This window comes from Anabrus simplex, chromosome 7 (assembly GCF_040414725.1).
Source record: "Anabrus simplex isolate iqAnaSimp1 chromosome 7, ASM4041472v1, whole genome shotgun sequence".
Taxonomy (NCBI): domain Eukaryota; kingdom Metazoa; phylum Arthropoda; class Insecta; order Orthoptera; family Tettigoniidae; genus Anabrus; species Anabrus simplex.
The window spans coordinates 91661839-91689025 of NC_090271.1; positions in this window are offsets into that span (position 1 = coordinate 91661839).

Here is a 27187-nt window from a genome sequence, read left to right on the forward strand (position 1 = left end):
AGATAATCGTCATCGTGTTGAGAGGAAAAGATGGGCCATCTAACATCTTGATTTAGGGGTTGTATGAATAACGTTATGTCATGTTTGTAGATGAAACGCGGATATCACTTAAGCCAGATACACGACGACAAAGGCTGTGGAGACGTAAAGGACGCGGTGGAAAGTACCATGAGGTGCCTGCATTTGGAGAGGTAGTGTAATGTTTTGCTTTGGTATTATACATGGCCATCGTACACCTTTAATATTCATTCGAGGGATATTAACTGCCCACCGGTACACCGATTAAATACTTCGACCATTTGTACAACCCTGTAAGGGTGAATATGGTAATGAATTCATTTCCGTCGACGACAATGTTCGCCTTCATCGTGGTGCATTAGTAAGGAACTTCATGAGAGTGTATGGGTTAGGTTGAATTCGGCCGTTTTTCTTATAGTCTACAGCCTCCACAGACACCCCCCGACCTCATTAGATTTGCCCAGAGGCAATGGGAACTTCTTCCTAAAGATGACGTCAATGCACTGATTGCAAGTATGCCACAGATTGTCAGAGACTTGAACAATGACAGAGGAGGCCATACGTAGCACTAAGACTGTGTGAATAAAGAGAAAAACCACTAAATAAAACAACACAAATTGCAACCCTTTCATTATTACTGTGTATCTGCGTTAGATATTGGAAGAAAAAAAATTGAGTCTGTAAAAGTTTACATTTCCGGGTTGTGTCTCTGTGTAATAAACAACATTTTGTAAAAAATCATTTAAGCTTTTTAGGCCCAATGTTGCAGTGGACTCATCAGTTGAATTGCTACACCTTTCCAAGACACTGGCGCTAGTGCGCTGTTGAGACGCCACTGCAAGCCTCTTATGTAGGACAATGAAGTGACGGTGCACTAGGGGAAGCATGTGCCTAAACTTGTATAAATGCCTACGTTTGTAAATTTATTATTGAACTGAATCCTTGATTCTCCAAACATTTTTTTGCGGTGTAAATATATTGATTCGCGGAGCCTCCATGGCTCAGGCGGCAGCGCGAACATTCACCGCTGGATTCCGTGCTTCAAATCGCGGTCACTCCATGTGAGATTTGTGCTGGACAAAGTGGAGGCGGGACAGGTGTTCCTCCGGGTACTCTGGTTTTCCCTGTCACCTTCCATTCCAGCTACACTCTCCAATATAATTTCGTTTCAACTGTCACTTACTAATCATTGCCCCAGAGGAGCGCAACAGGCTTCGGCAGCCGGCGTAATTCCTACCTTCGCCGCAAGATGGGGGATTACCGAGCTCGATAGCTGCAGTCGCTCAAGTGCGGCCAGTATCCAGTAATCGGGAGATAGTGGGTTCGAGCCCCACTGTCGGCAGCCCTGAATATGGTTTTCCGTGGTTTCCCATTTTCACACCAGGCAAATGCCGGGGCTGTACCTTAATTAAGGCCACGGCCGCTTCCTTTCAATTCCTAGGCCTATCCTATCCCATCGTCACCATAAGACCTATCTGTGTCGGTGCGACGTAAAACAAATAGCAAAAAAAAAAATAAGATGGGGGATTCATTCATTCCATTCCTGACCCGGCCGAGTGACTGGAAACAGGCCATGGATTTTCATTTTCATTCATATATTGAATCACATCTAAAAGAAACTTCCACGGGATTTACATCATCATTCCTAAGGTGAGCTAAATACTATTCTTCTTTTCCTTTGCCGGATCCTAGGATCGTGACAAAGTGAACCATAAAAACTAATACTAATTACTATGTTATTGGTTTTACGTCCCACTAACTACTTATGTAGGTTTTCTGAGACGCCGAGGTGCCGCAATTTTGTCTCTCAGGAGTTCTTTTACGTGCCAGTAAATCTACCGACACGAGGCTGACGTATTTGAGCACCTTCAAATACCACATGACTGAGCCAAGATCGAACCAGCCAAGTTGGGATCAGAAGGCCATCGCCTCAACCGTCTGAGCCACTCAGCCCGGGACCATAGAAATTTAATTTGATATCCCCGCATATGAAATCATTTGTGATATTAATCAGTCCGATGAAGTTATTTGCACGACGCGACAGATATTTCTCGGAAGAGAATGCTCCATGGAGTGTCTGGTTTCGGATTATAGTTCCGAGAGTGTTGTGTTTTAATATATTTGCTAATTGTTATTAATGTATTGATGTCCTCATTTTTTGTTGACAATGGCTTCTTGGGTGATTGGCTAGCGAGGCCGCTTTCGGTTCAGAGTGCGGCTTCAATTCCCGGCAGGGCCAGATATTTTATCTACGTGTGAATAATTCCTGTAAGTTGGATATTGAGTGATTATGTTTGTATTATATGCATACAGTATTTTAATCTACACACAACACTTCACACTGGCAATCACCTGAGAAACGTGCAATAGTGAATATTTCCTTCCATAGAATTATGTTTAGCGTCAGGAAGGGAAACCCGGCCGGACGCCACGAAGTTGGGAATAAGGCCAAGAAGAAGAAGAAGAAGAAGAAGAAGAAGAAGAAGAAGAAAAAGGTGGCCACAACATCAACGTAGTCAACTTGAAGTAGTACTATATTTTTCTTCCTACTTATGATGAACTCAGCATAAAAAGGGAACAGAGGTTCTTTTCTTCTTTTGAAAGTAAGTTAACCGACCTAGTGGCTGCTTGGTCTGGGTCACATAGCTGTTTGCTTCCATTTGGGAGATTGTGGGGTTTGAATCCACTATCTTCTGAATGCAAGCTCATAGCTGTGTGCCCCTAACTTCACGGCCAATTCGCTCGGTTAAATGTGAACTAATGTAAATACATTGTAGTTAAATACTATATAACATACATAGTACTGTACTGGTATTACCAAAGAGTACTTTTAAAATATCTTCCTCACCAGGGGATAACCCCTCTCTAAAAGATCCTTGCTTTTTACAGAGCAAGTGGCTATGAGGTTTGGGTCACGTAGCTATCGGTTTGCATTCGGGAGATAGTGGTTCGAACCCCACTGTCGTCAACCCTGAAGAAGGTTTTCGTGAAACCGTCACTGGCCACTCACTGTCGATATTTATTTATTTATTTATTTATTTATTTATTTATTTATTTATTTATTTATTTATTTATTTATTTATTTATTTATTTATTTATTTATTTATTTATTTATTTATTTGTACTGACAAGGGAACTGTACTTACTGCCATACCGAAATCGACAATGAAATTTGGTAGAAAGGATGAGGGATCCATAAGAAAGCAATGTACAGAAGTTCAGCTGCCATTTCGATCTGTAAGGTCCTAAAATCGATGCTGAAATATCTAATAGAATTGCTCGCGTTAGCGTATAGTCGAACGTGGACAGCCCTGAAGCAACCGGGTTACCTTGAGCTTTCTGCGCTAGCCAGTTGACACATGTTCCTCTGAAAGAGCAGTCATGAATCCGGCTAATGTTCTAGAGTATAATTTACGTTATTTGCGTGAAAAACGTTTCTCCCCTTCTCGTGAGATAACTTCGGAAAAAAGGGAGAAGGGTCGACATGTGATCGAACTAACTGAAAATCATCCCATGGGTGCCAGCATCGTGTCGTCGTGTCTGGAGAGAAATAGTGACAGTGAAAGTGATAGTGGAAGTAGCGACACCTCATCTGCATTATCTGAAAGAGAAGCCAGCACACCACTGCCAGGAACAAGATGTGTTACGGATCCGATTTTGAGCCCCGAGTCTGATTCCCGTGAATCCAGTGAAGAGACACCGCAGTCACCTAGCAAATCTCTTGCGTACAAGAGAAAAGCTGTAAATTTATGGTTAAATAAGGGGGATAAGAAGCGGCTTTCATTAACCACTGTACGCAAAACTTGTCGTAAAGTGAGGTCACTACGACAAGTGTACAAGTGGAAGAACCAATTAGAATCTACATCAGTAAGCCCCATTGAACACTGGAAATTGATGCACAGGAAATTATTTTCTCGCTTTACAGAAGCACTAAGACTGAAACGGAGTGTATGCGATGGAGACCCGCGACTGTGGGCCTTGGAAATGTCAAGAGATATTTCAATAGGGCGAACTAATTTCAGCGTATGTGCTAGTTGGTTGAATCGTTTTAAGAAAAAGTACAGGGTAAAAAGTAGAAAAATTACGAAATTTGTGTCCCATACGTATCTGCAAGAAGAAGACGAAAAAGATAAAGTCGCAAAGAAATTTGTGGAAACAGCTACAGAGCGATTTTTAGACTACACCCCTTCTTCAATATACACTACTGATCAGAGTGGTTTCTTGTGCGAAATGAAAGCGAAACGGACTTATCGTTTGTTGGTGAGAAACATACTGAAACAGTTTCTGAATGTTAGTGAATTCACCCATTCGTACACAATTATGCCTACAATTAGAATGGGCGGTACTCTTTTTCTGAAATTATTCATTGTACTACAGGAGGCAACTAGAACTTTCAGCCCGAGAGTTTCCAACGAAATGCTTCATGCCAGAAATATAACTGTAACAGCCACAATAACAGGGAAAATGGGGAAAAATGAATTCGAGTATTGGTTTAAAGAATCCTTCTTCCCATTTGTGGAAGAGAAGTGTTTTGCTACTGCTAGATTCCTGGACTACTTATAGTGATAAATGCTGTCCTGAAGACATTTTTGCAGGCAACAGTATAGAAATACTCCAGATTCCTCCCGGCACTACAGGGAAAATACAGCCCTTTGAAAAGTTTTTCTTTCAGAAGTGGAAGGCTTTGCATCGCAGCTTAACCGACATTGTGCCGACTTGTGAAGACTTTCAGTTTGATGTTTATCAGAGAAACAGCATACTGAAAATGCAGTCCTTCATTCATTTTGAGTTTTTCCCCGCGGTTCAAGGACATGATTAAATATTCGTGGTTCGCAACCAATTATACAACGGAGAGAACTCCCGAGTTCGAAGTGCCTGCGAAATATTGCCTTCAAACAAGTAAAAAAAAAAAAAACTGTGAAGAACAGTGTGGCCCCTCAAAGTGCATATTCGTTGTGCATGGTCCCAAGAATATTTGTTTTTATCATGCGATTAACGCACCTAATTTATGTTTCACTTTCGTTCCGTAACAATAAAGTGATCTTGGCGCGTGGCAGCCTGCCAGTTCGTTCTCTCTCCCTCTCTCTCTCTCTCGAGCACAACTGCAACTCCACTCCGCTGTGCGTCGCGCGAGCCAGCAAGAAGCAAGGGTTGTCCAGTAAGCTGCTTTGTCACACGGATTTTGTATCAAGATTTCGAAACCTTCAAGTTCTAAAGGCAGCTAAATTAGTATACATCACTATTGTATGGGTCTCCTCAGGGTCTCTGCGAAATGTCATTGTCGATTTCGATATGACAGTATGGACAGTTCCCTTGTAAGGTACAGATGCTGAGCCCAATTACGTCCCTTCATGACATATGGGATTTAAAATTTAATACCGGTACAGCAAATTATTATTAACAAATGAATCGCAACTGGGAAATATCCCGATGACAATGATCACTTACAGTAGTGTGATAAAGAAAATAAAGTTAATCCATAATTACCCAACAACAGCAGCAACAACAACAACAACTACTACTACTACTACTACAACAAGAGTACAACAATTAATTCCATGGAATGAAAATATTACAAGAAATACTACTGGTTTAACATTCTAAATCCAGCATCAACGTATAAAGAATCCTTCTTGCCATTTGTGGAAGAGAAGTGTTTGCTACGGTGTCGTCCCAATTGCGATCAGTCTCATTTTTTTTATTTTTTTTTTTGCTAGTTGCTTTACGTCGCACCGACACAGATAGGTCTTATGGCGACGATGGGACAGGAAAGGGCTAGGAGTGGGAAGGAAGCGGCCGTGGCCTTAATTAAGGTACAGCCCCAGCATTTGCCTGGTGTGAAAATGAGAAACCACGGAAAACCATTTTCAGGGCTGCCGACAGTGGGATTCGAACCCACTATCTCCCGAATACTGGATATTGGCTGCACTTAAGCGACTGCAGCTATCGAGCTTGGTATCAGTCTCATTTGCGATCACTCCGGTAGAATACAAAACTAATATTTTTTGACGGGTTAAGCATTGTCCCATTTGCGATCACTCTTATCAGTGGCATACAAACAGTCAGGTTGCTGTGGGGGAAATCCCTACTGAAGGACTGGTACAGCAAGACATCCCTCAAGTAACTAGCGAAACTACATTCTAGGATTCTTACGAATCGCATGTTGAAACTCATTAAATTACTTATATTTACCGTTTGAGACTGGTGCTTTAATATCGGGACTGACTGAGAATAAACAGAACTCAATTTAACCTTTTATTTAGAGTTACCAGATGGTTGTGGGTGTAAAGGCGGTTAAATTCGTTTTAAGAATTCGGACAAAAGATGGACGTATTAAAACCGTTGACACTTTGCTTCTTCGATAGTACTATCCTTTTTGAAGTAATTGTAGCTCATCTCAAATTTAACAGTTAAATTACACTTTCTTATTGAATAGGGGACACTATTAAAATACTGTTTAAATAATGCTCAGACTGTTCAAACATTCATACGGACACATTAAGTAAACAGCTGCTGAATATATAATTAGCCTACCTTCATCTGTATGTATATCTACTACTTAGTTTCGTTTCTTGATACCGGGTCGGGATGGAGTGAGATTAGTTTATGCGGTATGTTTCTACCACTGGATGTCCTTCCTTGCACCAACCTCATTTGAGAAGCTAATGAAGATGAAATGTGTTATGGTGAATGAAATTGGGCCTATGGACGGGCATTTGCCTGGAAGTGAAAATATTAAAACACAGAAAACAATTCTGAGAACAACCGACGGTGGGGTTCGAACCCACGCGTTTCCCATAGCCGTAGCGCGTTAAAACGCGCGGCCACTCATCCTACTTTCAGCTATATAAATAAAATTATAATTTTTGTGTCCGCCCCTGTGGTGTAGTGGTTAGTGTGATTAGCTGCCACCCCCGGAGGCCCGGGTTCGATTCCCGGCTCTGCCACGAAATTTGAAAAGTGATACGAGGGCTGGAACGGGGTCCACTTAGCCTCGGGAGGTCAACTGAGTAGAGGTGGGTTCGATTCCCACCTCAGCCATCCTGGAAGTGGTTTTCCGTGGTTTCCCACTTCTCCTTCAGGCAAATGCCGGGATGGTACCTAACTTAAGGCCACGGCCGCTTCCTTCTCTCTTCCTTGTCTATCCCTTCCTATCTTCCCATCCTCCATCAAGGTCCCTGTTCAGCATAGCAGGTGAGGCCGCCTGGGCGAGGTACTGGTCATTCTCCCCAGTTGTATCCCACGACCCAGAGTCTCACGCTCCAGGACACTGCCCTTGTGGCGGTAGAGGTGGGATCCCTCGCTGAGTCCGATGGAAAAGCCAACACTGGAGGATAAGCAGATTAAGAAGGAGAGGAAGAAGAAGATAATTTTTGTCTGTACGCTCAGATTAGATGTACAAGATTCCAGAACGTAATGTTAAGAAAATGTTTGGATTTTAAAAAGTTGAAAAATGATAATTCTGTAAAAATAGCGTGAAAAGATGAGATTGTATTCGGGAAATAGCGGTTTCGAATCCCATTTTCGATAGTCCTGAAGATCGTTTTCCGTGGTTTCCTATTTTCACAACAAGCAAATGCTAGGGCTGCACATTAATTAAAGCCACGGCTCCTTCCTTCCCACTCCTAGCCCTTTCCTATCCCATTGCCGCCATAAGGCTTATCTGTGTCGATGCGACGTAAAGCCAGCGATAAAAAAACGCATGTTACCAAACATCCCTGACTTTTCCGTAAATTCCTGTGAGAGTATCCATTATATAAAGCTTGGCTTTCTTCGTCTCAATGACCTGCCTGTCGTAAGTAAGCATGCAGAAAACAACATAACAACAAAAGCTACATCAACGATGGATGTCTACAGCTGGATTAATTACAGTATGTTAAAAACTGTAGACTAATATTACCTCAAAAAACCTCAAGAGAGTGGGAACGAGTTGGAAGAATCCTTATCACAAGGTTGCGTGGAGTACGCCCTAATTAGCAGTACCCCTGCTGCATGGACGTCGGAAAACCCTGAGAGGTTGCTGATAATTTTACAGTGGTCGCAAATGGGACACGAACTGGTCTTTCTTCACATTCTTGTTTACCACTGTAATGGGAGTGATCGCAAATGGGACAACTTTTGATGTGATCGCCAATGGGACTGATCGCAAATGGGACACAACCTTTGCTACTGCCAGATTCCTGAACTACTTATAGTGATAAGTGCTGTCTTGAAGACATTCTCCAGGCAACAGTATAGAAATTGTCCAGATTCCTCCCGGCACTACAGGGAAAATACAGCCCTTTAAAAGACGCTTTGCTAATTACTCTTCTTACGTGCGTGTCCCATTTTAGATCTTTCTTTACGTGGATTCCTAGTTACTTGCATGAGTCACTCTCAACCAAAGCGTCCGATCCAAGACAATTTCGAAAGCACCCTTGCCTATGTATCTTTCCCTTTCTTATGAGACTGCATTTTCAAGAATTTATATTCATTTTGTTATCGAGTGCCCACTTATGGAGTATGTCTATATTCGCTTGTAATAACCTATTATCACTATTATTCTGTATTTTTCTGTATATTATGCAGTCGCCCGTAAACAATCTGCATTATCTTAGAATTACGTTCGGCAGATCGTTGATAAATGCCGTAGATAGGTGTGGCCTCATATCACTACCCTGTACTACTCCCGACGTTACACAAACTTAGTCTGAGTATTTACTTCCCACCTTCACCCTCTGCGTGCGGTTCCACAGAACCACTTTTTCTTTATCAATGTTTGTTTCCTCCAGTTTTCGGATCAGAATGTCATTTGGTACCACATCAAATGCTTTAGGAAAATCAGTTACAATAGCATCAACTTGCACATCTTTGTCTAATGACTCGCTAATGTCTTGAAAGAGCGACACACCTGGCGAGTTGGCCGTGTGGTTAGGGGCGTGCGGCTGTGAGCTTGCATCCGGGAGAGAGTGGGTTCGAATCAAACTGTCGGCAGCCCTAAAGATAGTTTTCCGTGGTTTCCCACTTTCACACCAGGAAAATGCTGGGTCTGTACCTTAATTAAAACCATGGCCGCTTCCTTCCAACTCCTAAGCCTTTCCTATCCCATTATCGCCATAAGACCTATCTGTGTCGGTGCGACATAAAGCCACTGGCAAAAAAAAAAGCGACATCTGGCTCTCGCAGGAGAAACCTTTCCTAAAACCGTGTTGACGGCCATTAATCCATGAAATTTGCTGCCATTGTTCTCTTAGATATTCTGAAATGAGGTGTTCCATTTGTTTGCATACAATGGACGTAAGGTTAGTGGGTCTAAAGTCGTCCATTAGCAGCCTGTTGCCCCCTTTAAAAATCGTGACTACAGTTGCTTTCTTCCAGTCATCTGGAATTTGCGTATTGTTGGGAGAGACAGTAAATAGTATTTCCAAATAGCGTAGAATAGCTCTACCTCCCAGTTTCAGAACCTCCCCAGCAATATTATTAGGCCCTGTCGACTTATTTTTCCTTAAGTTCTTAATTCTTTCCTGAATTTTTCTACGGCTAATTTGGAAGAGAGAACAGTGTTTTCAATAATGACTATCGCCAGGCTATTCTGCTCATTAAATACGTTCCCCTTAAATACGTTTACCCTTCAGGGTCGGTTTTTCCCTCAGACTCAGCGAGGGATCCCACCTCTACCGCCTCAAGGGCAGTGTCCTTGAGCTTCAAACTCTGGGTCGGGTATAAAACTGGGGAGGATGACCAGTACCTCCCCCATGCGGCCTCACCTGCTATGCTGAACAAGGGCCTTGCGGGGGGATAGGAAGAGTGGAAGGGATAGATAAGGAAGAGGAAGGAAGCGGCGGTGGCCTTAAGGTAGGTACCATCCCGGCATTTGCCTGAAGGAGAAGTGGGAAACCACGGAAAACCACTTTCACGATGGCTGAGGTGGAAATCGAACTCACCTCTACTCAGTTGACTTCCCGAGGCTGAGTGGATCCCGTTCCAGCCCTCGTACCACTTCCCAAATTTCGTGGCAGAGCCGGGAATCGAACCCATGGTAAACAACTACACTTCAGAGCGCTGGGAAAACACGTCCATCCACTTCAACGGATCACTTATCAAACAAAAAATAACAACAATAATAGCAAGAAAAAGAAAAAGAAGAAAACTAATAAGTAGAACACAATTTAAAATTATTACTACAAATGAAAAAGATAATAATAATATAGGCTATAGATCAGCCATAGAAAATTACTAAACAAGTTAGAAAAAGATTACAAAAAACAAAAGACTTATGAGTACCTAGAATTCCAGCAAAGAGGAATTTAATAATGATTATGTTTTAGTAAGAAATGGCCTCTACTTGCTTATTGAACAATCTAGCCCCAGAAAATAAATTAACTTGAGCACCAATATTGAAATATAAACCGATAATGTGTTAACTAGGTGTGAATTACAGTGATGAACTTTTCTAGATCTTCGGATGTGAAATACTTGCTGTCGTGATGTTCTTTTTTAATGCTATTTCTTCGGGCGTCGACATATAGAGATCTTTTGCCCCTCGTCGTGATGTTACTTGTAATACATGGAAAGGAATGAAAGTAAGTAATTCTAAAGAACCAGAGAAACAAGGAAATGCCGTTTGATCCTTGTTTCAATGACGGTGAAATCCTGACATTCACCTCCCCGCGGTAGAGAGGGGGCAACGACTGCATATAAAATAATATTTTATATGCAGGCGGCTAACGAATGAAGGGGCCGATTATCTCCCGGTATAAGGAGATCCCCTATACCAAGTGCCAACAGTCGGGTATGGGTAAGGGCACTCTATTGTCCTGGGGACAAGAAATTGTTCCCAAAGGCGGAGGAACCAGTTTGGTCAACGGCATTAGGATGCAGAAGGCAACGAGAAACCACTGCATTAAAGATCCTGAGAGATATTCCAATAAATCTACACGGCATGGCTGCAATGTCAAGATCGGAGCTGGCCGTGTGGACCGTCTACCTCCGTTTGGAGACGACGACTTAAGAAGAAGAATTCTGGAGAGTCAATTTTCCCATTCAAAATTGGCCTCAATATCTGTAACGAAATTAATTCTCTCCTGTTTTTCAAAGACGTGAAATTGAACAAATTTCTTAAATACTTGGGTTTAAATGTCAAATAGATAAAGTAAATTAAAAATTTTATGATAAAAATATCTTAGAAATTTATTTTGTACAGTCTCAATGTGACGTGTCTGGTCCTTATAAAGGGGGTCCCAGAATTTCCGATGAATATTCTAACTTGCTTTGTACTAAACTTATATACAACTTAACAATTATTTCCGTTTGAGTAAATAATGTGGAGTTTATAATAATAAAACCAAGCATCTTGATAGATAGTCTCATTACTTTTGCAATATGGCTATCAAAAGTTAATTTGCTATCGAAAATAATTCCTAAATCATTTCAAGTGTTGTTTCACCAATATAATACTACGGATTTATATATTCATTTTTCCTGGTAAATACCAGAACTTTACATTACGTAACATTTAGGAATAATTTATTGCTATTACACCATAATATAATATTATTAATAACCTGTTCCAAATCATTCATGTCACTGCATTTATATATGATCTTATATCATTTTACGTCGTCAGCAAACAACAAACAATCAGAGGAACGAATCTTTCCAGGCAAATATTTTTCTTCGTAGAAGATCTCCATCTGTCAGACATAACTTCGCAAAACCCTCTGTCATTGTGTTCAAAATATATCGAATAATTCACAACAGTCAACTTCTAAAACGTATATGTTCCATAACATCTAGCTGATAAACATTACCTCCCTAGTCCAACTCGTTGTCTGAATGGTCAGCGTACTGACCTTCGCTTCAGAGGGTCCCGGATTCGATTTCCGGCGGGGTCGGGGATTTTAACCTTCGTTGGTTAATTCCAATGACTCGGCGGCTGGGTGTTTGTGCTGTCCCCGACATCCCTTCAACTCACACACCACACATAACACTATCCTCCACCACAATAACACGCAGTTACCTACACATGGCAAATGCTGCCCACCCTCATCAGAGGGTCTGCCTTACAAGGGCTGCACCCGACTAGAAACAGACACACGAAATTAATTACCTCCTTAGTCAACTGTTAATAGTTGTTAGACATTTGTCGGAACGAAGCTGTTAACGTGTAACGTTAACATGTTCTGATAGCATTTTATTTTTGGTTAGTTTGAATGTTAAGACGATTTAACTGTTTGTTAAATATTAAATATTAACTACTAGCGTCCGGCTCCATGGCTAAATGGTTAGCGTACTGGCCTTTGGTCACAGGGATCTTGGGTTCGATTCCCGGCAGGGTCGGGAATTTGAACCATAATTAGTTAATTTCTCTGACACGGGGGATGGGTGTATGTGTCGTCTTCATCATGATTTCATCCTCATTAAAAGACCTGCATCTGGCGGGCCGAACTTGTCCTCGGACACTCCCGGCAGTAAAAGCCATACGCCATTTCAACTACTGGCGATGGAGTCGGGCATATTGTGTTTATTCCAGCGCCGTGGAGTATGTGTTACGTTACACACCGTTGATTTGCAGGAAGTCTATCTACTTGAAGGAGAACGCTGCGGGAGAGATCCACTCAAGTGGAATAACAATCTCTAGTGGGTACCATTACCCGTAAGGCAATTGGAAATCAACTAGCGACAGGGGTGTGCTTCTACCGTACCACCTCTCCTGTGTGACATTCCAGTACCTCGCACGAGTGTCTCTGAGCACATCCATGTTCAGCATTGGGAATAATTTGATCTGGTTTGACTTATACCAATGGTACAAGCAATTCAATTTTTACATGCGAAGTAATATCAGCGCTGATAAATAAATTGATGCAAAAAAAGGATATAGCATATTTTCTTATTTTCCTTCTTCCTCTTGTACTATACCCTCATCGGATGTCGGCTGTCATCAGGGCTATCTTATTCTTGTTCTCAGCAAGTCGGAAAAGAGTGAGGGTAATGAATCTAAATCGATTCACCCGAAATTTTACAATAAAAATCGTGGTTGGGTGTAATAGCTTCATCCGTTAAAAGTTATTTACGTGAATTCCGGCTCCATGGCTAAATAGGATGCCGGCCTTTTGTCCAAAACTCTCGGGTTTGATTCCTGTCTGGATCGGAGATTTCAACTTTCGTCAGTTAATTCCGATGGCTAGGGTACCAAGCGTGTTAATTCTTCAACATTAGAATTAATCAGAAGCGCAGGTCGCCTATAAGGTGTCAACTCGGATGACCTGCACCACGCCTCTCTGAAGGTTACACGCCATTATTATTATTATTATTATTATTATTATTATTATTATTATTATTATTATTATTATTATTATTATTATACCAGATGTACACTTTCCCCGCTTATTTAAACCTGCGCGCCTTCTCTGCGTTCATCTATGCCAACTGACTTGAAATTGCAAACTTTCAAGAAATTTCATCTCCTAATATTAGGTGACTCTACCATTGATTTATTAGTGCACTCTTAGGAACTAAAAACTAACCTAGAGCTTACGAAATTTCATTTTTGTTATTGGTGAACCTTTTTATGAGGATTGTTTTCTTTAATATACCGAAGTTGTCAACACTTCTGCTGGTTCCTCCGCTATTGTAATCTACCCATCAGAGGCTTGTATATAGTACAGGAATCCAGCCTATCAGCTAAATGTTGTGGAAGATTCCCCTTATGGAACTATAAAGGCAGGGAACTTTAAGGCCGTCTTGTCTGAATTGCTCCAGCGGTTGGGAGTGCGACTTAACACGAGCCCAGGAGGCAGGGGCGAGGTCTGCTTGAGGAAGATCCAGCGACACAAGGTAATGGTAGAATTTGCCTAGATATGTGATAGCACCTGCGGATAGTTTGAGAGCAATGTTTCGAACGCTTTTCTTTTAATGCAATTTTGTAAACTGGTGGTTTTAATGTAGGATTGCCGGCGAAGTCTGAGGATTATATTTCTATTCCCTACCGGGAAATATGTAATGTAAGGGAACAAGAGTGATGACCCTCTGCTGTTTCCCATTCGACGTTGCACTGAGTGACTAAAATTTTCAACCTCAACATTTTGTAAATCTCATCTCAGCGTTACTCCTTTAGTCACACCTTGTACCACTGGGCCATAAGCCCACTTAGGGTTTTAGGAATTTATATAAGGAGTGCAGGTGTGTCCCCTCGTAGCCTTTTGTTTGTGGCCGATTATGTGCAACCCTTTTCTTTTTACTATTAAAGCCATGTAGTATGGGCATTTATGCCCCTGTTTATTCTGCAACAATTTCTGCGTTTTCGTTCCCATTAGGAGCAGTGCTTAAAGTTGTTGTTATTGTGGAGCAATTTATGAACACTTTTAAAGTGGGGTAATCCAACGGGTTGCCTAGTGAAATTGCAGTGCATCAAAGACTGAATACCTCTGCGAGGCAAGACTAGGGTAGCCTGGAGCTCAGACTCTTGTGTAATGTAACTGGTAGGAACATAGTTTGCTCTTGTAAAATATTGTACCTTTCTGGGACAATTATTCTCTTCTCTATGTTAAATTAACTACCTTGTAGTTATCGCAAGTTTTGTACCTGATGTTCGGACTTCTAAGTCCCCGATATTGTTAGAGCTGAAGAGCTCATTAACAGTGTTTGTTATTCATTCAGATTCTCTATCTCTCGATTTTAGAAAAGGAAAGAAACAGAATTCCCAAATTTGTTATGTTAAATTCTGCTCTAGTTAATTCCTTGCCCAGCCAATTCAACCGAGGGGCTTCTTATTCCTCTGTGAGCCACGGAAACTCCGTAACAATTATTATTATTATTATTATTATTATTATTATTATTATTATTATTATTATTATTATTATTATTATTACTATTATTATTATTATTATTATTATTATTATTATTATTATTATTATTATTTATGTGTACTGAAATTAAAAGTAATGAACAAGCTGAAATTGTTATTTATTTAAGTTTTCTCTTGCATGATGTTTAGCAATTGTCAAAATTACGTGATTATGGTTTAATAAAATTTCACACACGTGTGATAAACATACTACTGAACACGTGATTTCTACTTTTTCCCCTCTGATTAGAGGATGCTTGTCCAGTAGTATTTTCTCTTAAAACAGTAATAACCACCACCGCCACGGCAGTCGTCTCACTCGTTATGTAGATGTACGTTTGATCATATTATATCCGGTGATTTCGGACGTTGCAGCAAAACATTCTGAATTATTCAAGACAGTGGCTAGGCTGTATTACATCGTCCTCCTGGTCACTGCCACTATCTTAGACAGTAACAAGTGTTGTGTTGATCTTCAACAGTATTCGTGCCTTACATTTAGAACATTATTGAAATGAGTTTGTAATGTATACAAGTTGATTGTTGGCTCGGCGACGTTCACGATTATCAGTTTAATTGCACCAAGCAACGTGAGTGTGAAACCCACTTACTCGTACCTTAACATCTAAATAAACTCTGATTTGACAAAGGTTTCCTTTCAGCTATGCGCATTTCTCGCATTCCTAACGGAGGAACAACTTAAAAACGCAATGAATAGCGTTGGTGGTTCGCTTTAAGTGAGAAAATAATGATCAAATAAAACCAAACCGCATGCCGCAACAGCCCCGAAGGGCCTTGGCCTATCAACCGAACGCTGCTCAGCCTGCAGGCTGAGATCCATGTAAGAATCCCTGACTTGGCCGGGAATCGAACTCGGCACCTCCGGGTATAAGAGGCAGGCACGCTACCCCTATACTGCGGGGCCGGCTGAGAAATAATGATTCAGGGACTAAAAGTAAAGTTCGTAGTTGGTGGTAACTGAAATTCGTGTTAACCGAGCATACCTTCTTTAAGAAAGAATACATCTCCTGCCGAGGCCAAAATTTTGTTCATGTTAACGGGGTGTTCGTCTTAGCCGAGTTCATGTTAACGGTTTGTTCATCTTAGCTGAGTTCATGTTAACGGGGTGATCGTCTTAACCGAGTTCATGTTAACGGGGTGTTCGTCTTAGCCGAGTTCATGTTAACGGGGTGTTCGTCTTAGCCGAGTTCATGTTAACGGGGTGTTCGTCTTAGCCGATTTCATGTTAACGGGGTGTTCGTCTCAACCGAGTTCATGTTAACGGGATATTCGTCTTAGCCGAGTTCATGTTAATGAGGTTTTCATATCATGCTCGCTGTACCTCTTTTCAAGTACCAATATATTAGATGGCAGGCATCTGTGATGTAGTGCTTAGTGTGATTTGCTGCCACCTCCGGAGGCCCGGCTTCTATTCCCACCTCTGCCACGACATTCGGAACGTGGTACGAGGGTTGGGACGGGCTTCACTCAGCCTCGGTGTGCCAATTGAGTAGAGGGAGGCTCGATTACCCTCGATTACCACCTAAGCCATCCTAGAGGTGGTTTTCCGTGGTTTCACACTTCTCCAACAGGCAAATACCGGGATGGTACATAACTTAAGGCCATGGCCGCTTCCTTCCCTCTTCCTTGTCTATCCCTTCCGATTTTCCCATCCACGGACAAGGCCCCTGCTCTACGTGAGGCCACCTGGGCGAGGTACTGGTCCTCCTGCCGAGTTTTATCTCCCCGACCGAAAGACTCATGCTCCAGGACACTCCCTATGAGGCGATAGAGGTGGGATCTCTGACCGAGTCCGAGGGAAAGACCAACCCAAGACCATAAGCGGATTAAGAAAGAAGGAAAGGTCTTAACCCAGTCTGGCTTTAAAAGGAAATACGAGTAAATAAAGAAACTAATAAATAAATCAATAAAATAACAATACGGTCTTATTTCGCATAGGCTATAACGGTCTGTATAAAGATTACGTTGCTAAACGTGATAGTGATGATACGTTATGTGTCTGAGGGTGCACGAAATGATTGGATGTCGTGGCGACCTCCCGGACGAGATTGAACTCTTCTCGTCGCAGGGAAAAAGAGCTATTCTTGAATATAGATTACAGCTCATATCACACCGCGTGGACCGATATATCCGGTCTACAAAAGATTGAAGTGAGTGAAACATGTACCAGACTTCCTTTAAAGGGGAGATGAGACTCGAGTACTGGCTGAGGAGCGAGGAGAGCATGGAGAAATATGTAAGCCATTAGACGAGTGTCTTCTTCTATCCCCGGATTTGCGGATTTTCTTTAGAACTCTCTCCTTTATCTAATATTTTAATATATTTTGAGCGCTCTGGGTAAATGTATGCTGACAATCACGCTACGGTGAGTACCGATGACAGAACGAGTTATTGGTCCAAGGTAGTTACAACCCCTTAAGGTAAGGGAGCAAATTGTGTTACCGCGACTAATTTCGTCCCCCTAGGGATTTCCTGTTTTTACGGTTGGTATATAATATTTAGCCGCGCGCACACACGTAACCTCATCCCGTCGTCTTATTGTGAGAGTTGACTGTGTGCACCACGTTTAGTTCCCGTGTACACCGAGCTCGATAGCTGCAGTCGCTTAAGTGCGGCCAGTATCCGGTATTCGGGAGATGGTGGGTTCGAACCCCATTGTCGGCAGCCCTGGAGATGGTTTTCCGTGGTTTCCCATTTTCACACCAGGCAAATGCTGGGGCTGTACCTTAATCAAGGCCACGGACGCTTCCTTCCCACTCATAGCCCTTTCCTGTCCCATCGTCGCCATAAGGCCTATCTATGTCGGTGCGACGTAAGGCAACTTGCAAAAAAAAAAAAAAAAATAGTTTCCGTGTACAAAGAGGATTCCTTTTGGCGTGTGGCCTCCGGAGAGGCCTGGTGCCGGTCTTTTGATTAGACTCCCGTAGGCGACCTGCGCATCCTGGATAGCTTGATCAAACTAAAAAAAATCAAATTTCGAAAATCACTTGCGGCCTAAATGCAGTTCCTGAAAAACAGTCTAAAATTCGCTTGCTTCTTTACTCCTTTTCTTTTTTATTCCAATCTTTCTGTAATGTTTTCCTTGGTTAAATACCCTCAGGCATTTAATTTATTATTTTCTTTTTTCTGAAAAATGTCCACACCAAATGTAGTTACAAGGGCATAAGTGAAACTCTGCATTGATTCACATTAGCGCTCGGAGTGGTGCTTAAGTGAAACAATGCAGTGACTCACATTATTTATTTATTTATTTATTTATTTATTTATTTATTTATTTATTTATTTATTTATTTATTTATTTATTTATTTATTTTTGTAACAGGTGTACTCCAATTACGACAAGCATTACATAGTTGAATTTACAATAATACATTTGAAAAAATAACTCGTAGTGATAGAAAAAGGCAAACTGCTAATCTAATCGACCGGATAACGATGATTAAGAAAAGAACTGAAAGCTGGGTGGACTCTGGATATATTATTCATAACAGAAATTATTATAATTTATGATCATTATTATTATTATTATTATTATTATTATTATTATTATTATTATTATTATTATTATTATTATTATTATTATGCCCGGCTCCATGGCTAAATTGTTAGCGTGCTGGCCTTTAGTCCAGAGGGTCCCGGGTTCGATTTCCGGCCGCGTCGGAGATTTAAACCTTAAATAGTTAATTCCCTTGGCTCGAGGACTGAGTGTTTGTGCTGTAAACAACATCCCTGCAACTCACACACCGCACATAACACTATCTTCCACCACAATAACACGCATTTACCTACACATGGCAGATGCCGCCCAACCTCATCAGAGGGTCTGCCTTACAAGTGTTGCACTCGGCTTGAAATAGGCACAAAAATTTTTATTATTATTATTATTATTATTATTATTATTATTATTATTATTATTATTATTATTAATATTAAAAAATACATCGCAATTGAGAAATATCCTGGTGGTAATGTTCACTTACTGTAGCGTGATAATAAAGTAAAGTTGAAACATAATTACCCAACAACAGTCGGGGATTTTAATCGCTTCTGATTAATTCTTTTGGCTCGGGGATTTGATGTTTTGTGTCCATCCCAACAGTCTCGTCTTCATATTCAGACAACACACCACACTACCAACCACCACAGAAACACGCAATAGTGATTACATCCCTCCATATAGTGTTGGCGTCACGTAGGGCATTCGGCCGCAAAACAGGGCCAAATCCATATGTACGCCCGCGACCCCACAGGAGTGGGAAAAAGCTATAGGAAAAGAAGAATAAGAGTATTCTTTCTTGATGTGTAGTGCATCTGAGATATTATTGTGCACAAATTTTGCTGAACTTATGTATTCTATAACAATGTATAATGGTAAAAAAAAGTAGGTGTAGTCAGTCAATTCAACTTCGATTCTTTGCGCGAAAGATCAGTTGTGTTGTCTGATATTTTTCAAACTGTATTTGAACAGCTTTTTAATTAATTTTGTTTCTTTATTTTTCTGTGTACCGAGCTCGATAGCTGCAGTCGCTTAAGTGCGGCCAGTATCCAGTAATCGGGAGATAGTGGGTTCGAGCCCCACTGTCGGCAGCCCTGAAGATTGTTTTCCGTGGTTTCCCATTTTCACACAAGGCAAATGTCGGGGCTGTACCATAATTAAGGCCACGGTCGCTTCCTTCCACTTCCTAGGTCTCTCCTGTCCCATCGTCGCCATAAGACCTATCTGTGTCGGTGCGACGTAAAGCAAATAGCAAAAAAAAAAAAAAAATTTGTTTGTATATTTTTCTGTGTTGTAATCGAATAAATTATATTTACTGAGACTTCTCTTATCGGTTACAGAGTATACAGGGTTATTACGAATGATTTGAGCGATTCCAAAGCTCTACAATAACTTTATTATTTGACATATTGCACAAAGGCTTTGCACACACACACACACACACACACACACACACACACACACATAGAAAACTTAAAAGTGTTTTTTTTTACAAATGTTCGATATGTGCCCCTTTAGTGATTCTTTAGACATCAATCCTATAATCAAGTTCGTCCCACTCTCGGCGCAGCATGTCCCTATCAATGTATTTGAAAGCACGGTTGATGCGAGCTCGTAGTTCTGGCAGGTTTGTTAGGAGAGGAGGTGTAAACACTGAGTCTTTCACGTAACCCTACACAAAGAAATCCCATGGGGTTAGGTTAGGAGAGCGTGGAGACCATGATATGTATTGCTGATCATCATCTCCACCGCGACCTATCCATCGGTTTGGCAATCTCCTGTTTAAGAATTGACGAACATCACCAAGGAAGTGGGTTGGAGCACCATCCTGTTGGAAGATGAAGTTCGCGCTGTCCTCCAGTTGCGGCATGAGCCAATTTTCCAGCATGTACAGATACATGTGTCGTGTAACGGATTTTTCGCATAAGAAAAAGGGGACGTACACTTCAAACCGTGAGACTGCACAAAACACATTAACTTCGATTAATTTCGAATGTGCTCCACGATAGCGTGAGGATTCTCTACCCCCACAGATTTGCACATTGTGTCTGTTCACTGCACCATTAACAAAAAATGTTGCTTCATAACTGAAGACAAGTTTCGTACTAAACTCATCCTCCTTCATACACTGTTGCAACCGCGCCGAAAATTCAAGATTTTTTACTTTGTCAGGGCTTGTAGCAATTGTGAGCGGTAAGGCTTCCGCTTTAGTCGTTTCCGTAAGATTTTCCAAAAGGGTCGGCTGTGGCATGTTCAGCTCTCTGCTTGCTCTCTCCGTCGACTTCTGTGGGCTACGCGTGAAACTTGCCCGCACACGATCAACTGTTTCTTCAGTCACTGCAGGCCGACCCGTTGATTTCCCCATACAGAGGCATCCTGAAGCTTTAAACTGCACATACCATCGTCGAATGGTGTTACCAGTTGGTGGATCTTTGTGGTGCTTCGTCCTGAAGTGTCGTTGCACCGTTATAACACACTGATGTGAGTGCATTTCAAACACAACAAACGCTTTCTCGGTTCCTGTCGCCATCTTGCATCACTGCGCCCTGCTTACTGCTGCTGCGCTCTCGTGGCAGAAATCTGAAGTGCGACTTCAGCAGATCAAAACTGTTTAAGTTTTTCTACATGACTGTTGAGTTTCGTGACCATATGTCAATTCTTGGAGCTACAGTGAATTTATGAAATCGATCCAATCATTTGTAATAACCCTGTAGTTCCGTAGTTACTGAAAAATGGAACCAACCAATGAAACCAATGAAACGAACAACTAAGTGACAGCATACCCGTTAAAACACGGACGCAGTCAAATAAAACCTATTAAACATTATTTTTAATAACCTTACAATATTGAATAATCCGTTTGTCTATGGTATAAAACTTGAAAATGTATTGCATATTATCTATCTGATATAATGAAATTTAAATTAGTTATTCGCAAGTTTTGCATTTTATTTAAGGGGGACCGAATGTTTATTTTGGCAGGCGGGCCCGTCTCACATCCGTTACGCCCCTGTCTCTCGTGTCGTTCGGTAGCAGTGAAGAACCTTGCCAAGGGCTACTTAGCAGTGTCTACTAGTGTCTCCCAGACACGAATTTTATTTAAGGGGCCCCGAATGTTTATTTTGGCAGGCGTATCACATTCGTTACGCCCCTGTCTCTGGTGTCGTCCAGTAGCAGTGAATATCCTTGCCAGAGGGTACTCATCAGTCCCTACTAGTGTCTCACAGACACGAATTTTATTTAAGGGGGCCCGACTGTTTATTTTGGCAGGCCGGCCCGTGTAACATCCGTACGCCCCTGTCACTCGTGTCGTTCGGTAGCAGTGAAGACTCTTGCCAGGGGCTGCTTATCAGTCCCTGCTCGTGTCTCACAGACATGAATTTTATTTAAGGGGGCCAGAATGATTATTTTGTCAGGCGGGCCCGTGTGGCAATCGTTACGCCCCTGTCTCTCGTGTCGTTCGGTAACAGTGAAGACTCTTGCCAGGGGCTGCTTATCAGTCCCTGCTAGTGTCTCACAGACACGAATTTTATTTAAGGGCGCCCGAATCTTTATTTTGGCAGGCGGGCCCGTGTCACATCCATTACACCCCTGTCTCTCGTGTCGTTCGGTAGCAGTGAAGACCCTTGCCAGGGGCAACTTATCAGTTCGTACTAGTGTCTCACAGACGCGAAGTTTCCCAAACCTCCAGAAGAAGAAATCAAGTGGGATCAGATCAGGCGAACGAGGTGGCTACGCAAAAGGATCTCCTCTCCCTATCCACTTCTCCGTGTTATAAAGTGTTCTCGAGTAGCATAGTGGGCTGGGGCCGCATCATGTAAAACACATACACTGCATTGACAAACCTGCGACCTACAAAAAGCAGCGTTGACGTATAGCAGTGGTCTTCAAAGTGTGGTACGTGCACCATTACGGGTACGCGGGGTACGCAGATATATCGTAGGTTCTGTTTTCAGTGACCAGTTCAGAAATTAGTTTAGCATGCTCATTTTCAATAAAATCTTGTTCTGATTTAGCGCTTTTTTTTCTACCATTACACAGTCTCCTCCCCAGACTATTCATTCTAAAATATGTGTCGGTTTGTACCTTCCATTCACTAGGTATGTAAAAATGCTTACTTATGCTGCATTGCTCTTTTTCAATTTCTTGTTCCCAAATTCACATATTCCTTCCATTTGTTTTAGTAGCAATGCATATTGCACAATACTAATTGTTACATTAATAATTATGCTTATATATAGTTGCTAGTCACGAAAAACCCACAGTTGGATTTTGGGGTTACGGCAACCAAAAGGTTTGAACACCACTGGCGTATATGATGTAACTGAAGCGTTTCAGAACGGTGTTCCCTACCTCAAATTGGTATTCGGGGTTATTCACCTAAGATGTTATGCGGACATAAAGCCTAAACCATTTAAGATATCGGTATTCTGTTTTCATATTCGTAAAAGATACCCAGCGGCTTGTAACATAATGTGCTACGTATTCTCATAGAATGATTAATAACAGAGATATTGATTCTAAATCCTTATTTTCAAATGGAACGGCACAAATTCATACATCTGGCCTAAAAGTTCAACTGCGTACAAGTTCAAATATGGAAATAGTTTCAAAATTGGACAGTTACGTTTTGAGATATCAATAAGAACAGCATGTACGGTTTTGCATGCCGCATGAGACAGTGTACAGTCGGGCAAGGACATATTGACGCGCAAGCAGTTTCCTATGTGTGATTCCAGCCACAGAATGGATACCAGGCATGTAAGCATATCGTACACATGTGATGGGTTTGCAGCGTGTGTATGACAGGCGACCTAATGACAGGACAGGGAGGGTTGATGTTTTAAAAGGAATAACATAATTACTTTGACTTCAAAGGAACATAACGAAATCTGTAATTGTTTTGAGTGTACAGTACATCCTACTGTATGAATTGAGAAATAAACATAACACAGGACACTTGAAGAGCTCCTTCTAGAAAAGCAAATGAATAATGTCCGAGGCAGACTTCACTGGAAATTATTTTATGACGCTGACCTGTTACACATGGGTTTCAAAACAACAATCGTTAACCTCCCTTCCCCCTTGTGCGTTCGCCAGTCATACAATAACGTTGCACACCCAGGGTATGTTACGGTACATGAAATTATGTGCAAGATAGTTTACAGTACAAGCCTGGTGTCCAATCTGTAGCTGTAATCAATGCCAGGAAACAGCTTGCGTGCCAGTACGTCCTTGGCCGAACGCACGCTGCCTGCTGCGGTACGCAAAAAGCCCAAATAGTTTTTTTTTGATATCTCAAAAAGTAACTGTCTGATTTTGAAAATACTTACATATTTGAACTTGTACGCAGTTGAACTTTCAGGCCAGCTGTATGTATTTGTGCCGTTACATTTAAAGATATGGAGTTAGTATCAATGTCTCGGTTATTAATCATCCCCTGAGAATAAGTAGCACATTATTTTACAAGTTTCTGGGTATCATTTACAAATATGAAAAGAGAATACCGATATCTTTCATAGTTTAGACGTTAGTTCTGTGTAACATCGTAGGTGAATAACCCTGTAGGTGCCCTTCTCCAGTATTCATGAATGTCTGTATCATCATGACAGAGACATCCTGTACAAAATTGTAGACAGAATAGTAGAAAATAACATGCACTTATTACAGAAACTTACAAATGCTTATCAAAAGGAACGGATGTTCTGCGAGTGACTACGAACTTAGGGAATTTAGTTTCATACGAGAGTGATGAAAGGACAAGTAGGTTTTGTTATGGTAAATCCACATTTCCTGCGGAAGCGAAAGAGAAAGAGATGTTTTGAATCAACTGCGTATCAAGACAGACTTTGTTTACTGACTAGGTCGCTGCTTCTGATTTCTCGCTGAATTATTCATGGTACTGTATTTAAAGCAATTATTCGCACAACACTCGAACAAACGTGACGCGGACACAGATGTCTGCGTCTCCTTCCTTTGTATTCTTGCATGGTGCGCAGATGGTATAGAAAGCCAAGAATAGCGACCGAGATGATGCGTTGCGCTCACCACCCTCCATCTCATTACCTCTAGGACTTAAACAGCAGTCGCTTGGCAGGCCAAGGGCCCTCCGAGGCCGGTAGAGCCAGGAAACTAATTTTATTTTGTACTATTCAGAACTTTTATTTATTTAATGCGCACAATATGAAAAGAATTATTCAAATAATAATCTAATATATCCTGAATATCCATAAAATACAAAGTCATGCATTAAAGAAGAAAAACTTCATCCAGCTCTTACCAGGTGGTAGTGTCCCGAGAATGGATGTGACATTCCCACGTATTAGAGCTATGCTGATGCGCTGAATAAGTAGCTGATCACTTATCGCCGGAAATCCGAGCAAACCTTTGGCCAATCTCTTTGATAAAATTGATAAAATTGGTACCCCAGGTACCACTCAATTCAGTGGCTACTGGCACGAAGAAGACTTTGTCCAACAAATCGCTGTATTTCCTTCTTTTAGCATTTTCCATATTCGCGCCTGCATCTCCAGCACTCATTGACGAAAGGGAAGATGGACTGGGCGAAAGTGTCGGCAGAGGTATAGTAACCCCTTGTTCATGGCACAAGTGTCATTCCGTCTGGCCTTTTACCGTCTGAACGGCAGCAGCCGATGGGCTCTCGTATAGAAGGAACTTCTGCAGAAATCAGAGCCCGTAAGATGACATCGTTTATGGTGGAGAGGCGTATGTGTCTGCCTTTACTTTTCAAACAGGAAAGGCCATGGAGGCCACGTAGATCAACATAGGCACCACAAGCTAAACATCGGTGAGGCTCGCAGGTAAACCACAGCGATTCGGAAACTCTCATAGGAAAGGTGAAGACCAAGAGAAGGCGAAGGTAATGCTTGGAGCCATGTACCAGATTCAGGAGAAGAAGCAGCGAGGTGACGGGCTTTGTCTTGAGGACTACTAGTTGGCTGCTGCAGAAGCGAGTGGAGATGACTAAGAGGAACATTCCAAGCAGCTTGAATACATCTTTTGCTAATATCAGGGGGAATTACGCCGACTAAGCTTCACCACCGAGATGTGACATCTTGTACGGCAGCATCAGAGTCCAAGCATCCACCAGCTGGAAGTAGAGGTGGTGGTGATTATTGTTTTAAGAGGAAGTTTAACTTGGCAACCATCCTCTATTAATACTAATCTGAGAAAAAAAGGAAGCGATCCAACACTTCGAAAAATGAATCTATTAGCCAAAGGAAGACAAGGGCCACGAAGGGCGTGGAAATGAAAGACTTCCTGGGATTCGCAAACCTAATATCGTCGGGTTAGAAAAGAACAAGAGTTGACCAAGGGAGGTCGGATAGGATAGATGGAATTGAGGAGCCTAGCACAAGTAATTGGAAGCAATACCAGGACTCAGATGAGGACCCCATGGTCGCCAACCTACGCCCCCAAGTTAAGAGCCCCTGGGGCCCCTTTTAGATGACTCTCACGACAGGCAGGGGATACCGTGGGTATTATTCCACCGCCACCACCCACAGAGCGAGGTGGAAGAAGAGCCTCGACAAGACGATGATGACCGTCGAAAGACGCTAAAAATGACGGAATTGCCAAATCCACAGCATGACGAATGCCGACCTCACCAGAACCAACACTGTGGTCTCACGCCAAGACAGAGAAGAACAGGAAGTACACCAATCGCGGGATGGAAAACGAAGCACGGAGCAAGAAGAAGGCTGAATGTGCCGAAACCATGGAAATACGTGAACTAAAGAACGTAAGTTACGTCGTCTTTTCAGCCAGTATCCTACACAGAGTTTCAGGGGATAGCGCTGCACCAAGTAGACATGTATTTAATGTTGTTAAAAAACGAATTCCAAGGGAAGAAGCATTACACTTCTCGTATAGTATCTCAGCTTGTTCCCGATGAACGCCAAAAAAAACCAACTTCGCACTTAGAAAAATTGAAATGTAGACCAATGTTAGAAGCTTGTGTGCGAATGTTATCCAGAGATGAAAGGACGAAGTCAAGTTCATCAGCAACGGTACCATCATCCAAATACCAAATGTTTAACTCGGTATTAATAGAGTTGGCAATCATGGGCGCCCGCAGGATCTTTTCCAAGGGGGGGCACATTAACAATTTTCTTGAATATAAATACCAATATAACGTCAGCAACATTAAATTGTTTACAGAAATTTGCGAATATAACAGATGCTAGATGACTGTCAGTAAGTTCAGTTTATGAAATAATCTGGTATGATATTAAACAATTGAACATCAACTTTTTTAGAATTCCAGGGGGGGGGGGCAAGCGCCCCCCCTTGCCCCCCCTTGCGGGCGCCCATGTTGGCAATCGACTGAAGAGTAACTGCGAAAAGAGCAGGACCGAGTGGATCACCTTGTTGATCCTTACATTGAGAAAGTATAATTTCTTCATCTGGGAAAAGGTAACTAGGCTGTGAGTAGCATTGATAGACATTAGGATAGATGGAAGGAAACTCATTCTTCACTGCCAACAACATAGCATCACGATGCAACTCGTTAAAAGCATTACGAAAGTCTAATTTAACGAAAGCTTTCGCGGAGACGAGTAATAGTAAAGTGGAACTGTGAAAGATACAAGTGCCACAAAATGCAAAATGCGCTTTTTTCGCTAAAAGTGATTTATGTGCCGTCACTAATAATACGGAAAAGGCTATAAGTTGAACCAACCTCCCTTTGTAGTTCAAACCCTCTCCGATAGATGGAGCCTGATACAAGTCCAACAGCATTTTTGTAGGGAGTGATACAAGTGTCAGCGCGCTCTGTGGAACTGTTTGCGCGCCAACGAGTTGTTTAC